Source organism: Rana temporaria, chromosome 8 (assembly GCF_905171775.1).
Source record: "Rana temporaria chromosome 8, aRanTem1.1, whole genome shotgun sequence".
Classification (NCBI taxonomy): domain Eukaryota; kingdom Metazoa; phylum Chordata; class Amphibia; order Anura; family Ranidae; genus Rana; species Rana temporaria.
In genome coordinates this window covers 74,997,595-75,012,594 of record NC_053496.1, presented here as the reverse complement: position 1 = coordinate 75,012,594, position 15,000 = coordinate 74,997,595, and the positions used below count along the sequence as shown (strand labels likewise).

Sequence of the window (15,000 nt, the reverse complement as noted above, 5' to 3'; positions counted from 1 at the left end):
ATTCGGGCGCTAGCGGTGAGATTTTAACCCCCGCTAACGGCCGAAAAAGGGTGGCATTACCGCGATTTCCCATTGATTTCAATGGGAAGGCGCGGTATAGGAGCGGTAAACACCCCGCACCTATACCGCTCCAAAGATGCGGCTAGCAGGACTTTTGGAGCGGTCCTGCTACCGCACCGCTTCAGTGTGAAAGCCTTCGGGCTTTCACATTGAAGCCTGCAGGGCATGATTTTTTCATGCGGTATAGCAGCGCTGTACCGCATGAAAAACGCCTCAATGTGAAAGGGGTCTAAATGTAACCATATTGCTTCACTTAGAGGCGCCTCTCTTCTCTACTTATTTGTAACATGACGCTACTCTTATATCAAGACACCGCTTGTATATCAAGTCAAAATATATTTAAAAATGTTGCTTGTCTTGCAAACCGCTCTCAAACCAAGTTACACTGTATATAAACCTATCTGATAAATGACTTGGAAACGGTCAATAAACATGACTCACTACAATTATCACAAAGAGGAAATCTCATGAAAATGCAAAGGCTGGATCTTTGCTAAATTCAATCTGAGAGACGCTAACCTTTCCAACGCCAGGATTTCTCTCTACTTGACAAACATGATTAATATGCCAATTACCGAGGCTTGTATTTTCTGATTTCCTCCGGTTTCTGCCTGCAGATTTCAATGCAGCCCAATTCCTTTCGTTAATGTCTTATACCAAAACACATCAATAGCCGCTGCAAGAATTTCTCTATTTGCCTATAAAAAAAAGGTTCTTGAGCTTTTAATAAAAATCAATACTACCTGTTGTATAGCCAGAGTGTATTTTCTACACAAGCTTTTTATTCCGCAGCATCACAGAGTTTCACTTGTAAGAGATACTGTAGAGACATTTAGCTGGATTCAGAAAGCTTTACGCTGGCATATCAGTAGATACGCCGACGTAACTCTGAATCTACGCCGTCCTAAATTTAAGCGTATTCTGGAAACCAGATACGCTTAAATTAGGCTAAGATACGAGCGGCGTAAGTCTCCTACGCCGTCGTATCTTAGGGTGCAATATTTACGCTGGCCGCTAGGTGGCGCTTCCGTTGAGTTCGGCATAGAGTATGCAAATGACTAGATACGCCGATTCAGAAACTTACGTGCACCCGGCGCATTTTTTTTTACGTCGTTTATGTATGGCTTTTTCCGGCGTAAAGTTAGTCGAACAAATAGCTGGCCTAGTCAATGTTAAGTATGGCCGTCGTTCCCGCGTCGAAATTTGAAAATTTTACGTTGTTTGCGTAAGACGTCCGTGAATGGGGCTGGACGTAATTTACGTTCACGTCGAAACCAATCCGTCCTTGCGGCGTACTTTGGAGCAACGCACACTGGGATATGTACACGGACGGCGCATGCGCCGTTCGTAAAAACGTTAATCACGTCGGGTCACCACCCATTTACATAAAACACGCCCCCTCATCCTCATTTGAATTAGGCGCGCTTACGCCGGCCCCATTTACGCTACGCCGCCGTAACTTAGGAGGCAAGTGCTTTGTGAATACAGCACTTGCCTCTCTGACTTACGGCGGCGTAGCGTAAATACGCTACGCCGCAAAAATGCGCGCATCTACCTGAATCCAGCTAATTGAGCTATTCACTTTGCAGGGGAAGTTGCACTTTGCTGGGAGACTTTCCCAAGGGAAGCCGTGCCAATGTCCATCATCCAATAATGTGCAAGCATAAAATGCTTTTTTTTGTGTATTTTCCTTGCACGTGATTGGCTGTTCACTTTGCAGTGGAACTTTCATCAGAGCTTAGTGAATGTGGTGCAATTTCACTTTGTAAAGAATGACCAGTTTGCATTTAGTAAAATCAACCCCAGTGAGTCTTTGAATCTTATTTAGGGCAAGTGTGGATATGAAGAAAGTGGAAAAAAAAGAAGAAGAAGGTTTAGGTCATTCATCTTGGATTTGAGAGGCTTATGATTGCCTTCTAAGCGGAATAATCTGCTTTTTCATTCCCACTGAGCTGTATGGGAAGACAGTTAGGCTCCATGCACACTGAAGCTGATAAACTGCAGTTTATTGGCGTTTTGGCTTTTTTTTTTTTTAAAGCTTATAAACTGAACTCTATATGTTGGCCTATGTGCCCATGCACACCTGGGCGTTTTTTAGTGTTAATGAGCTTTGGAGTTTATTGGCTTTTTTCTGAACGCCCGAAATTTGCTTTCAAAGTGCCGTTTTTTTGCGGGGGGAAAACGCTGAAAAACGCAAAACGCTGAAAAACGCAAAACGCTGAAAAACGCAAAACGCTGAAAAACGCAAAACGCTGAAAAACGCAAAACGCTGAAAAACGCAAAACGCTGAAAAACGCAAAACGCTGAAAAACGCAAAACGCTGGTGCCAGCGTTTAGCATAATTTAATCCATTGAAAAAAAGCTACACTGAAAAACGCTGATTAAAGCTATTGTAAAAACGCTAAAAAACTTTAAAAGGCTCCCTGCAAAGCTTTTAACGTTTTAGGCGTTTTTTTTATAGCTTTTATCAGCTTCAGTGTGCATGGAGCCTTATAGCACACAAATGCCTGTGTGCCCTTAAACCTTACATGTTGGCCATAACATCTACATTTAAAATGTTGGCTATCAAATGTAATTTTCCAGTACAGAAGCTGGCTTCTTTAAGGTAACACTTCATGACACGCTTCAGAAACTTCCATTTATATAAAGTGTTTATCTTGATCCAGGGAGAGGCACCTTCACACAACTTGAAGGTTACTTATGAAGGCAATTGGAAGTTTTCAAGCAATTGTTTTTTTTACAAACACAAGATGGGGAAAAAAAAAAAATTAGGCTTAGACTTACAAATTCTTATAGATGCATCACTGGAAAATGCTTAAGCGATGAAACGTGATTTTCTTATTGTCGGGCTGCAACAAAACGAAGGATTAGCAACTTCTTGACTGGAATGCAAACCTGAAAAAAAAAAAAGTAAATAAAAATTCCGAATATAAAAAAAATAAAAAAAATCACATTGTTTTGAGAACAGTGAGAACTAGTATCTAATTCTGATTTTTTTTTTTGCATAGTTACATTGTTTCAGTTTGGCATGCATGTATACAAATTCCTCTGTGAAAGAGGAGAATCACGGTAGTACTACAGTGATTTTCACAGTCTTCCTGGTCTTGTGCCAAGCGGCTCCCTCTCTGCATAGTGAACACAGGGAATTGCTTGCTCGGCATCCACAGAAGGCCTTACATTTTTTTCAATTAGTACAAGGGGTTATCTGATTGGACAAGGTGGAGTGGTAACATCACGACCTCCACCCTGTTCAGAGTACGCCTACTATTTATTGAAAAAAAAAAAAAAAAAAAAAAAAAAAAATATTTATATTATATATTTATATTATATATATATATATATATATATATATATATATATATATATATATATATATATATATATATATATATATATATATATATATATATATATATATATATATATATATATATATATATATATATATATATATATATATATATATATATATATATATATATATATATATATATATACACACACACACACACACACATACATACATATACACACATATATATATTACACACACATATATACACATATATATATATATACACACACACACACACACACACACACATAAGAGTGAAATGCATTACTGAATCATTAGTTTTGAATGGCACCACCAAGTATTAAAGTAGTGCAGCCAAAGCTCATTTGGCTTTAATGCTCCTGTGGATCACAGGAGTGCAGTTTGTTCTGCACTATGACATGAACATATTCGCCAGCACACCACGGACCATAATAACATCCATATGGGCGTTATATACGATCCTTGGTGTGCTGGCGAATATGTTCATGTGGTTGATTGTTCCAGTACCCAGCTGGTGATCGCTTCAGCACCTATTTTTGTATTTATGAGCCGTTCCCCAGGAAGGTGTGCGATTGGAATATTTATTAGACTGATCTGCACTCCTGTTTGCTAAAGCCTGCGGTCAGCTGACGTGTCAGAGCCAGTCCCGGCTCGGTAAAGATCGCGACCATATGGTTGGAATCCACCCAGCGAGCCGCTGAGAGCCTGAGTCAGCTGCTCCCACTCCCTCCACAGCCCAGTGCTCAGTGAGCACTGGAGGGGCAGAGCAGACAGTGGTGACTGATAGTCACCAGATCTCTGCTCAGGGAACTCTGAGAACCGAGCGATCGGCGGTGTTTGAGTGCTCAGTTCTAAGCCTTAGAGCCGGCGGGGGACCGATGCTGCAGCCACCTAGAGAAGTAGAATTCTAAATGAAAAAAGAAAAAAAAAAAAAAAAAAAAAAAAAAAAAAAACACACAATTCCCATACTTCTCTTGTAAGGATCTGTACCCATCTCTGCGCAGTGAAAAACTGCTTGGACCAATGTAAAGGCCCGCACGAGCCGATTCTCAGGACGGGAATTGTGTGATGGCAGGGTTTTTTCGGAAAATCTGGCTGTTTGTATGCTTCATCGGACAATTGTTGTCGGATTCTCCGACAACAAATGTTGGATAGCATGCTTTAAAACTTTCCGACAACAAATGTGTCTTGTCGGATTTTCCGATCGTGTGTACACAAGTCCATCGAGAAAAAAAAAAAGTACAAAACATGCATGCTCAGAAGCAACGCTAACCATAAGACAACATTAGCAGAAGTTGCCCAAAAGGTGGCACTAAAGAGCTGAAAAACCACTTTATTAGCCGACAAATTTTTGCATGCAGAACAAGTTCGCGGCCAATGCCCTTCGGACAAAAGTCCTACACTTTGTCCATGGAAAATCCGATCGTGTGTTCCAGGCTTAAGAATGCATGCGTCATGTCTGGAAGATCAGCGTGAAAGCTGCACTACCACAGCGATTGAAACTAGCTTCCAGGTCCTGTGCCAAACAGCTGCCCTGCTGCTTAATGAACACGCAAGGTCACTCGTTTGACATGGTGCCATTCAAAGAACACTTCATATTTTCATATAATGCAAAGCTTTCTTTGACTGGGCAAGGTGGCGTCTCTCCATCTCACTCAGAAAATGCTTTGCATTCATTGAGAAAATGCAAATTGTTTTCTCAATGGCACTCATGCCGAGCAAGCGATTGTCTGTGTTCACTAGGCAGCAGGGCAGTCGCTCGGCACAGGACCCGGAAGCTACCGGCGATCACAGTAGGATCTTCCATAGGCAGGGCTCGAGTCCTGCGGGAACGCGTGGGAACGACGTCCCTGCATTTTTTTCACAGCAGGAACGCGCGTTCCCATTGCAGGACTCGAGCAGAGAATAGGTGGGAAATGAATGCAGTGTTTACTAAGTGAGGGGCGGGGGGGCACACACTGGGGGTGTCAGGCCGGCGCCCCCCCTCGGATTGAAGCGGAGACTGCAGGCAGGTTAAGCAGCGGAGTGGCAGGCGCCCACCCCCTGCGCGACTGAACAGACAGCGAGGCTGAGCGGGCGGGTTCAGAGACAGCGCGAATTAGGCAGCGGCGCGCAATTTTTAGAAAACACGCGGAGAGAAGAGCCTGAGGTAGTGTGGCTTTGCGGGGGTGCGAACCGCACTGTAGTGACACCCGGCCGTCAGATCCCTCCCTGCTCTCCGTGCTCTGATCTCCGTGCAGCCGAGTGAAGCGGCCCGCCTCCCCCTCCTCCTGTATGTCTACACAGGGGGAGGGGATCCGACAGGTTCACGAGTGTCTGGCATGTCCCGATCATCTCAGGTACATAAGGGTTACTGAATGGGGGGGGGGGTATGTACTGAATGGGGTGGGGGGAAATCTGGACTGAATGGGGGGGGGGGGATCTGTACTGAATGGGGGGGGGGGGTCTGTACTGAATGGGGGGGGGGTCTGTACTGAATGGGGGGGGGTCTGTACTGAATGGGGGGGGGTCTGTACTGAATGGGGGGTCTGTGTAACATGCAGGGGGTCCATAACTGTTAGGGGGGGTGTCTGTAACATACAGGCGTCCCGAGCTGTGGGGGGCTGTGTAATGTAAAGGGGTCAAGAGGTGCAAGGTGCTGTGTAATGTAAAGGGGCCCAGAGGTGCAAGGTGCTGTGTAATGTAAAAGGGTCCAGAGGTGCAAGGTGCTGTGTAATGTAAAAGGGTCCAGAGGTGCAAGGTGCTGTGTAATGTAAAGGGGCCCAGAGGTGCAGGGTGCTGTGTAATGTAAAAGGGTCCATAGGTGCAAGGTGCTGTGTAATGTAAAGGGGCCCAGAGGTGCAGGGTGCTGTATAATGTAAAAGGGTCCAGAGGTGCAAGGTGCTGAGTAAAGTATGTAAACGGACCCAGAGGTGCAGGGTGCTGTATAATGTCAAGGGCCCAGAGGTGCAGGGTGCTGTGTAATGTAAAGGGCCCAGAGGTGCTGTGTAATGTAAAGGGGTCAAGAGGTGCAAGGTACTGTGTAATGTAAAGGGGCCCAGAGGTGCAAGGTGCTGTGTAATGTAAAGGGGTCAAGAGGTGCAAGGTGCTGTGTAATGTAAAGGGGCCCAGAGGTGCAGGGTGATGTGTAATGTAAAAGGGTCCAGAGGTGCAAGGTGCTGTGTAATGTATGTAAAGGGACCCAGAGGTGCAGGGTGCTGTATAATGTAAAGCTATATAATGTAAATCTCCTTCAAAGTTCATTTCTTACCATGTACTCTATAAAAGTGGTAGTTTGGTGACATTTGCATTGTTTGAACGCAAGTGGAAATTCACTTAACTATAAATAGCAGTACCCATTTCCCAAGCGGAACTGAAAAATCTGATCTAGGTTCTGCTTCAGCATTATTGTGAACGGTTTTTGCTTCTGAAACAGGAATGGGAAGAAGTGTCCACTACAGACGGCACCGTGTATACAAATATTGCTCTTCCCACAACGTCCTCTGAAGGAAAACTGCAGCATTTAAAGTGCTTGGTCGGAACTTGCCACAGTTTGCCAGCTCTTAAAGGGGTTGTAAAGGTAAACGTTTTTTCATCCTATGCATTAAGGTGAAAGAAAAAACATCCAACAGTACCAGCCCCGAACCCCCGTTTTACTTACCTCACCCCTTGAAAGTCCCGCGCGCGTCCCCGTGATCCTCTTCGGTTCCCAGCCTGGCCGTTGATTGGCTAGGCTGGATGGATTGATAGCAGCGCAGCCGCTGGCGCTGCTGTCAATCACATCCGATGACGCGGCACGCGGGGGGGTGGGGCCGAGTGATACAGTCGGCAGCTATGCCTGTCGCTGTATCACGGGAGCGCGCTCGCAAAAGCTTTCCACCATGCAAGCTCGCTCGCATGAAGGTGGAATGCTCCTGCGGGGAGGACCAGAGACAGCCGCAGAGGGACCCCAGAAGACAGGGTTCGGGGACTCTCTGTGCAAAATGAGCTGCACAGTGGAGGCAAGTATAACATGTTTGTTTGTTATTTAAAATGTGTGATAGAGATAGAGATATAGATTATATATATATATATATATATATATATATATATATATATATATATATATATATATATATATATATATAATCTGCCCACTGCCCTGAAATGAGGAATACTACTCTTATTTTTGGAATATGTTATAGAATGAGCTATGGGAACAAACAAAAACATTTATCAAGTATAAGAGAACCTAGAATGGCAACAGAATAGCAAATTTACCCATTCCAATCTTAAATTATTATGCAATTTAAAGAATACAAGACAAAAAAAAAAAAAGAATTACAACAGACTTGTTCATTGATACCCGCCGACATCCAATCCGCAAAAAAAAAAAAAAAAACACAGACGGATGGGGGATCCAATCACCACCCATCTGGTGGATTGAATGATAGATGGAAACGGACAGGAGATCTATTGCCATCCGACCACCCATAGAGGAAAGCAGACTGTCTGTGTCTGCTCTGCATAAGTGGAGCAGACATGGACCTGTCATTCACCTGCTCAGCGGACAGATTCCTCGCAAAGCAGGCGGATCCGCTGACAAAGTGCGCCCGTATGAATTGGGCTCAACTCCCCTTACATTAGTGGTTATGAATCTAAGAATCAGCAACTATACAATCCCAAAGGAACCTCTAGCGACCTTTGGAGGAATTCTAGTTGAGAAAGGCCAAATCATAGCGATCAAATGTACAGGTAGAGAGTCCACAAAAAACTGTTCAAGTCTCAACTCTCTACAAACTAGCTTTATTGTATTTCTGCCATTAAATCAACACAGGAAAAACATTCTGCTCCTCAAAAAAAAGTTAAAAAAAGTAAAAAAAAAAATACTAAAATAAATCCTAACTTATTGGCACTTACAGCATAAAGAAGTCTCCCTCTTTGAAGTAGTTAAACTTTGTGTCCAGCTCGAGAAAATATAAGCCAATTCCACTTACAAGGCTGCCTTACAGTTTCTCTCAGTCTCTGCAGATTTATCCCCATGTACTGAAAGGCAACGTGGGAAGAAATTCACTCTCATGCAGGGCAAAGTGACAGTGTCCTGATAAAGGATAACCACAGCAGTGGCAAAACTAGGTCAGCTTTTCAGGAACAAATAATTCCATTTAAAAGACTAATGTGGTAAAAAAAAAAGGCCATTGTTTTTCCTTACAAAAATGTGTGTATACAAGCAAAAAAATAAATGTAATAAATAAAATTTCATTTACCAAGAAAACCTGTACCGAGAAAAACATGCAGGCCGACATTATCGTCATATCTTTTTTTTTGGGGGGGGAAAGCTCATTCACACCAACAAGCAGCGTGGGAAACTTGCATTCTGTTTGCGTTTCCTGTACCGCATTCAAAATGCACTGGGTGTGCGATCTAATCCTAACACCCCAATCTCAGATCAAACGTAGTGTGGTTGTCTACACCGGATTAAATGGTACCACAGTACCATGCAATCTGGCGCAGTGCGCTTTTGAACTGTATTGCAACTACTTTTGGTACGATCCACTGCGATTTCAGACTATCCAAATGAATGAGTCACATAGGAATCGCACAGGAATGCAGTCAGGTGTGAACTGGTCTTTTTAGGTTGCATTCACACTACAACGTTTTGAATTGTGGGCAGATCTGCCCGCGATTTTGAGAGCACCGAGGTGTGAATGACAAATCGCAGGCAGATCCGCGGCAGAACGCTGTAGTGTGAATGCAGCCTTAGGACCAACAGCTTTTCTAGGGAGGTGACACCTTAAGCTGTAATAGCAGCTATTGGAGCCCCCATCCTGCTATTTAGTGTCACAAGCATGGGCGTCCGCTCCATAGGGCAAGGGAGGGCGCTTGCCGCCCCCCCCCCCTCTAGAAACCAGTGGCATGATTCTCGGGGATAAAAATAACGGGCAGGAAGCACGGCGGCGGCACGGCAAATGAAATTAGAGCCGCTCTCTCTCTTCTAGCTCCAGCTGACAGAGAGGGGGTGATCTGGGGAGATAAACAGTACAGACAGCCCACGGTTCCACTCTCCCTGTCACAGTGCTGCTGCTGAGTTCTCTGGTAAATGGAGCAGCGGGCTGTCTGTACTGTATATCTCCCCCCTCCCGAGGAAGAGGAAGAGGAGGAGGCTCTAATTGGATTTGCCTTGCTTCCCTCGCCATGATTGGCCACAGCAGAGGGCCAATCAGAAGATTCTGGGGACTGGGGGCATCATGGGAAATGTAGTCCCTTAAGAGTGGCGGCCCCAGCGTGTCCACAGACACCATGCTAAAGCCCCCAGCATGCAAGCACTCTGCTGAGGGGGGGGGGGGGGGGTTACAAGAGGAAAAAAAAAAAAAAAAAAAAAAGAGAATACTGTGCTCATGCTGGGGGAAGCCAGAGAGAGAGAGAGAGAGAGAGAGAGAGAGAGAGAGAGTCACACTGTACCCGCACCAACCAGATAGCCACGATGTACCCGCACCAACCAGAGAGCCACGCTGTACCCGCACCAGAGTGGGAGTCATGCTGTACCCGCACCAACCAGAGAGGGAATCACGCTGTACCCGCACCAACCAGAGAGGGAATCACGCTGAACCCGCACCAACCAGAGAGGGAGCCCCGCTGTACCCGCACCAACCAGAGAGGGAGCCCCGCTGTACCCGCACCAACCAGAGAGGGAGCCCCGCTGTACCCGCACCAACCAGAGAGGGAGCCCCGCTGTACCCGCACCAACCAGAGAGGGAGCCCCGCTGTCCCCGCACCAACCAGAGAGGGAGCCCCGCTGTCCCCGCACCAACCAGAGAGGGAGCCCCGCTGTACCCGCAAGTTTTTATTCTAGAAACCTGCACTGATGTGGGGGGTTATTGTTATTGCGGAAACTAACAGCAAAGCTGAGATTGTTATTGCAGAAACTGGCACTGATCCTGGGGGTTGTAATTTCCTTGGGGGGGGGCTTCCATTTTTTATTATATTGTTATTCAAAGTTGCTAGTTGCATCAGTCTTCTCAAACCTTTGCATGCCTGCGCTTTATGTGATAATGACTAAGTCCCTCCCCTTCATGACATTGTCAAAAAGGGACCGAGCATGGATGACCTTAAAATGATGCCCCCCCCCCTGAAAAAAGTTCAGCGGATGCCCATGGTCACAAGGTGAGCAAATAAGATGATAAAGACGGATTATGAAGATTTTACAAGAAAAAAACAATCCACACGCAAGTATTTAATTGGAACATGCAATGAGATGTCACTCTGTTGCCGACTTGGGATCACTAGTGGTCGAGCGAGCAATTTCATAGGGACAAACAGGCAGCCTCTTAGTAATCCCACTGCTGGCCATTTCAACAAATTGCCAGCAGCAGGATTTCCAATGGCAGTCACCCATCTGATATCAGTCTAAAGCCTCGTACACGCGATCGGATTTCCATCGGACAAATCCGTGGAATTTTGTGCGAAGGGCGTTGGCCGTGAACTTGTTCTGCATACAGACGGCAGAACATTTTCAGCCAACATTCACAAAACTACGTGTTTTTTCAGCTCTTTAGCGCTGCCCTTTGGGCTAATGTTGTGTTATGGTGAGCATTGGTTTGGAGCATGCGTGTTTGTACTTTGGATTTTTTTTTTTTTTCGATGAACTTGTGTACACACGATCGGATTATCCGACAAGACACATTTGTTGTCGAAAAAAAAAAAAAAAAAAAAAAGCATGCTATAAAACATTTGTCGTCGGAAAATCCAACAATTGTCCGATGGAGCATACAAACGGTCAGATTTTCCGACACTGCCATCACACATTTGTTGTCGGAAAATCTGATCGTGTGCACGAGGCTTTAGGCTCTCATCTACATAACACTTTTGCCTTGTGTTTACAGTAGAAGGTCTCATGCACATTGGGTATACTATTTAGCCCACGTGCCTCAAATCTGAGGGTTTTCGAGTGCCCTGGGGAGGCATAGAAGTTCTGCACTCCAAGCAGAATGCAAGTTCCAATAACACCCAGGTACTGCTGATTTCAGCATGTCCGAGTGGACAGCGGGGGGGGGAGGGGGGGTGGACTCCTCACCTGAACCTCAACAGGAGCTCAAAAGACACACATGGGCTAAAACGCTGTGTCCACGTAGCCCAACTATGATAATTGAGCTGCTGGATTTCATACAATGGGCAGCAAACAATGTGGCAATGATGGCACAACAAAGCCAAGATCCTTTCAGCGCCAAGCCCTCTACATCACTCAGGACAAATCAAGCTTTAGAAATGTAATATCGCCTTTATTATTTCCTCCTCATAACCCGATTTAGGTTGAAAGACACAATTCTTCTATAAGCAGAGCAGAAAATCATATTTCCTGGAAAAGGAGCCAGTTAATGACATTACAGCGACACAAGGGAAGGAATGAACTCTGTGACCTCCAATCAGCTTTTCTACAGATGGATTTTATTCAACGACAATATCAGCCATTATTGACGCATCAACAGAGCTAATTCCCTGGTTAGGACTTGTTGCTCACGGTAAAGCTTGGCTACAGGTCTTAGATTTTAATATATATATATATATATATATATATATATATATATATATATATATATATATATATATATATATATATATATATATATATATAGCATACACACACACACAATTGTATAGGTTTAGTTCCAGATTTTGTATTAAAAAAATACTAATACCCATTTTGTGTACCGATTCTTGTGCATCAAACTAAAAAAAAAATTGTTGGGATTCAAAAAACGAATGGTACGGTTGGAAACATAGAACCTGCCAATGTCATGATCCAGAGTGTTCATCCTTATCCTTCCATCACTACTCAGTTGGATCATCAGTTAAAGTAGAACTAAATGCACAACCTTTACCCAGTAATGCCGCGTACACACGATCGGAATTTCCGACAAAAAAAAGTTTGATGTGAGCTTTTGGTCGGAAATTCCGACTGTTGTAGGCCCCAGCGGACATTTGTCGGAATTTCTGACAGAAAACATTTGAGAGCTGGTTCTCAAATTTTCTGGACGGGAAAAGTTCTTGCGAATATCTGTATGCAATTCCGACGCGCAAAAATCCTACCCATGCTTGGAATCATTGAACTTTTTTCGGCTCGTCATAGTGTTGTACGTCACCGCGTTCTTGACGGTTGGAATTTCCGACCACATTTGTGTGACTGTGTATGCAACACAAGTTTGAGCAAAAAATTCCGTCGGAAAAAAAATCCACGGTTTTCTTGTCGGAATTTCCGATCGTGTGTATGTGGCATAAGGGAGGATTATATCCCATTAGATGGCAAAAAAATACTGTGTCTCATTGGGAAGATTTTTCTTCACTTCCTGTCCCATAGCCATAACAGAAAGGGAGAGGAAATCCCTCCAAAATGAGGGAATCCCTGGTTGCAAAAAGGGTCACTAGAAGTCCTCATCTAGGAACAACCCAAGATTTGGGGATTTCTTTTCATGCTCAGCGAGGATGGAGACACAGACAGCAATAAAATCCCGAACAGCACTTTAATCCACCTTCATTTCAAAACTAAAAGTTTTGCCTTTAGGCCCCTTTCACACTGGGGCAGGAGGCGCAGTGGCGGTATAGCGCCACTAAATAGCTGCGCTATACCGTCGGAATTGACCCCCGCTAGCAGCCGATAAAGGGTTTAAACCGCACGCAATGCGCCTCTGCAGAGGCGCATTACGGGTGGTATTACCGCAGTTACCCCATTGTTTTAAATGGGAAGGAGCGGTATACATAACGCTTCTCTCACCGCTCCAAAGATGCTGCTTGCAGGAGATTTTTTTCTCTCCTGCCAGCACATCGCCTCAGTGTGAAAGCCCTCAGGCGGTATTTAGGCGCTATTTTTAGCGCTGTACCACCTGAAAAACTCCTCAGTGTAAAAGGGGTCTTAGTGATATTTTAAGCACATGAATGTCAAGGACTCACATTAGTACTAAAGAGGCATTTCCGCCATGTCTTTTCAAAGGTTCCTCCCCCCCCCCCCCTCAAACCCTGTGATACCTACCTTGCCAGTGACCCAATGTTGCTTCTGCCTCCAACACAACTAGCGTTGGCCGAATACTCCGAACCTAGAAGAGGACCCAGGGAAGATGGAAGAGTTGGCAATGGAGGAGAGTGCTGACATTGCAGCACTGAAGAAGATTGCTTCCTTAGAGAAGTGTGCCATAATGTGGAAATGTGCGGTGTACACATGCATTATATGGCAACAACCCCTTGAGTACCCCAAAAAATTAAAATTAAAGTGGAACTATAAGCAAAAAATACAAATATTTATATTCTGCATAAAGGCGCGTACACAAAAAAAAAAAAAGAAGAAAAGTCGGGTGAATGATCGTCTGATTTTCCTCGTACGAATAACGTTTTTTGTTGTTTATGATCATGCACGTGTCTGTCTTTTTTGATTATTCTCGCACAAAAGTCATATGAAAACAGTACACATTAACCACTTAAGGACTGCCCCACATATACACTGCGGTGGGGCAGTCCTTAAGCGCAAAAAAAAAAAAATTACATACATGTACGGGATTTCTTATTCTGGGTCTGGAAATTAAACACTAAAACCAGCGCTCATGAGACTCAAACACATATAAACGTAATAGCAAAAGTGAACAAAGTCCATTTAATATTTGCAAGTGGGGTATATTCAATCCAATATAGACATAAATGAAGATAAAGGTTATCCATGAGAAATCACAGCTTGCAGTTCACAGTGGACAGGAATGAATATACCCCACTGCAAATAATAAATGGACTTTGTTCACTTTTGCTATTAAGTTTATATGTGTGAGTCTCATGAGCGCTGGTTTTAGTGTTTAATTTGCGTACAATTGTTACTTCCGGGTAGGATTTCATCTTGCTGCTCTGGACTCATATTCTCTTTCTGAGATTTTTGCTACCTCCTGAATTATTATATAATTTTCATTATCACTATCCACCAATTTTAGCGCTAGTGTTTAGTGTTGGTTTAGTTTTGTTTTTATTCTGGGTCTGGGGCGCACCACTGGAGACCCTGCTCCCGCTGTGATTGGGTCTGCTGGACCCGCTGTGTCCTATGTCTGCAATCATTCAGAGAGGCAGAACGGTAGTCTGCCTATGTAAACAAGGCAGATCGCTGTTCTGCTAGTAAGGAAGATGGAGATCTTGCGTTGCTGCCAAGCAGGAAAATGGATCTCCGTCTTCCTACAGTGCAACCATCCCCCACACAGTAACAAAGCACTTCCATGGAACACATTTAACCCTTTGATCACCCATGATGGTAACCCCTTCCCTGTCATTAGTACAGTGATTTTTTTTTAGCACCGATAACTATATTGGTGTCAGATTTGTCCACCGCAATGTCACAGTCCCGCAAAAAAATAAAAAATAAATAAAAAAATACCATACATCTATCCCATAGTTTGTAGACGTTACAAATTTTGCTCAAACCAATCAATATGTTATTGGGAATTTTTTTTACCATAAAATGTAGCAGAATACATATGGTTTGTAGAAATGTTCACTGCGTAAAGTCAAATACTCAGATCTTTATGACCTGGAGGCAGTGGTGTTGCCATTAAATGCAGGGCACGTTTTCATTTGCAGCTGTATGTATGGCACTGGCATCACTGGACATAGAAAACGACATA

General features: G+C 44.1%; 1 long non-coding RNA gene across 1 annotated transcript in view; it reads right to left on the bottom strand.

Moving 5' to 3' along the window:
* LOC120947080 overlaps positions 1–15,000 on the bottom strand; it is a 39,875-nt gene that overhangs the window by 18,902 nt on the left and 5,973 nt on the right. The window contains exon 2 of the long non-coding RNA XR_005750819.1: positions 2,845–2,955. This is a non-coding gene — a long non-coding RNA (uncharacterized LOC120947080). The remainder of the gene's footprint in view (positions 1–2,844; positions 2,956–15,000) is intronic.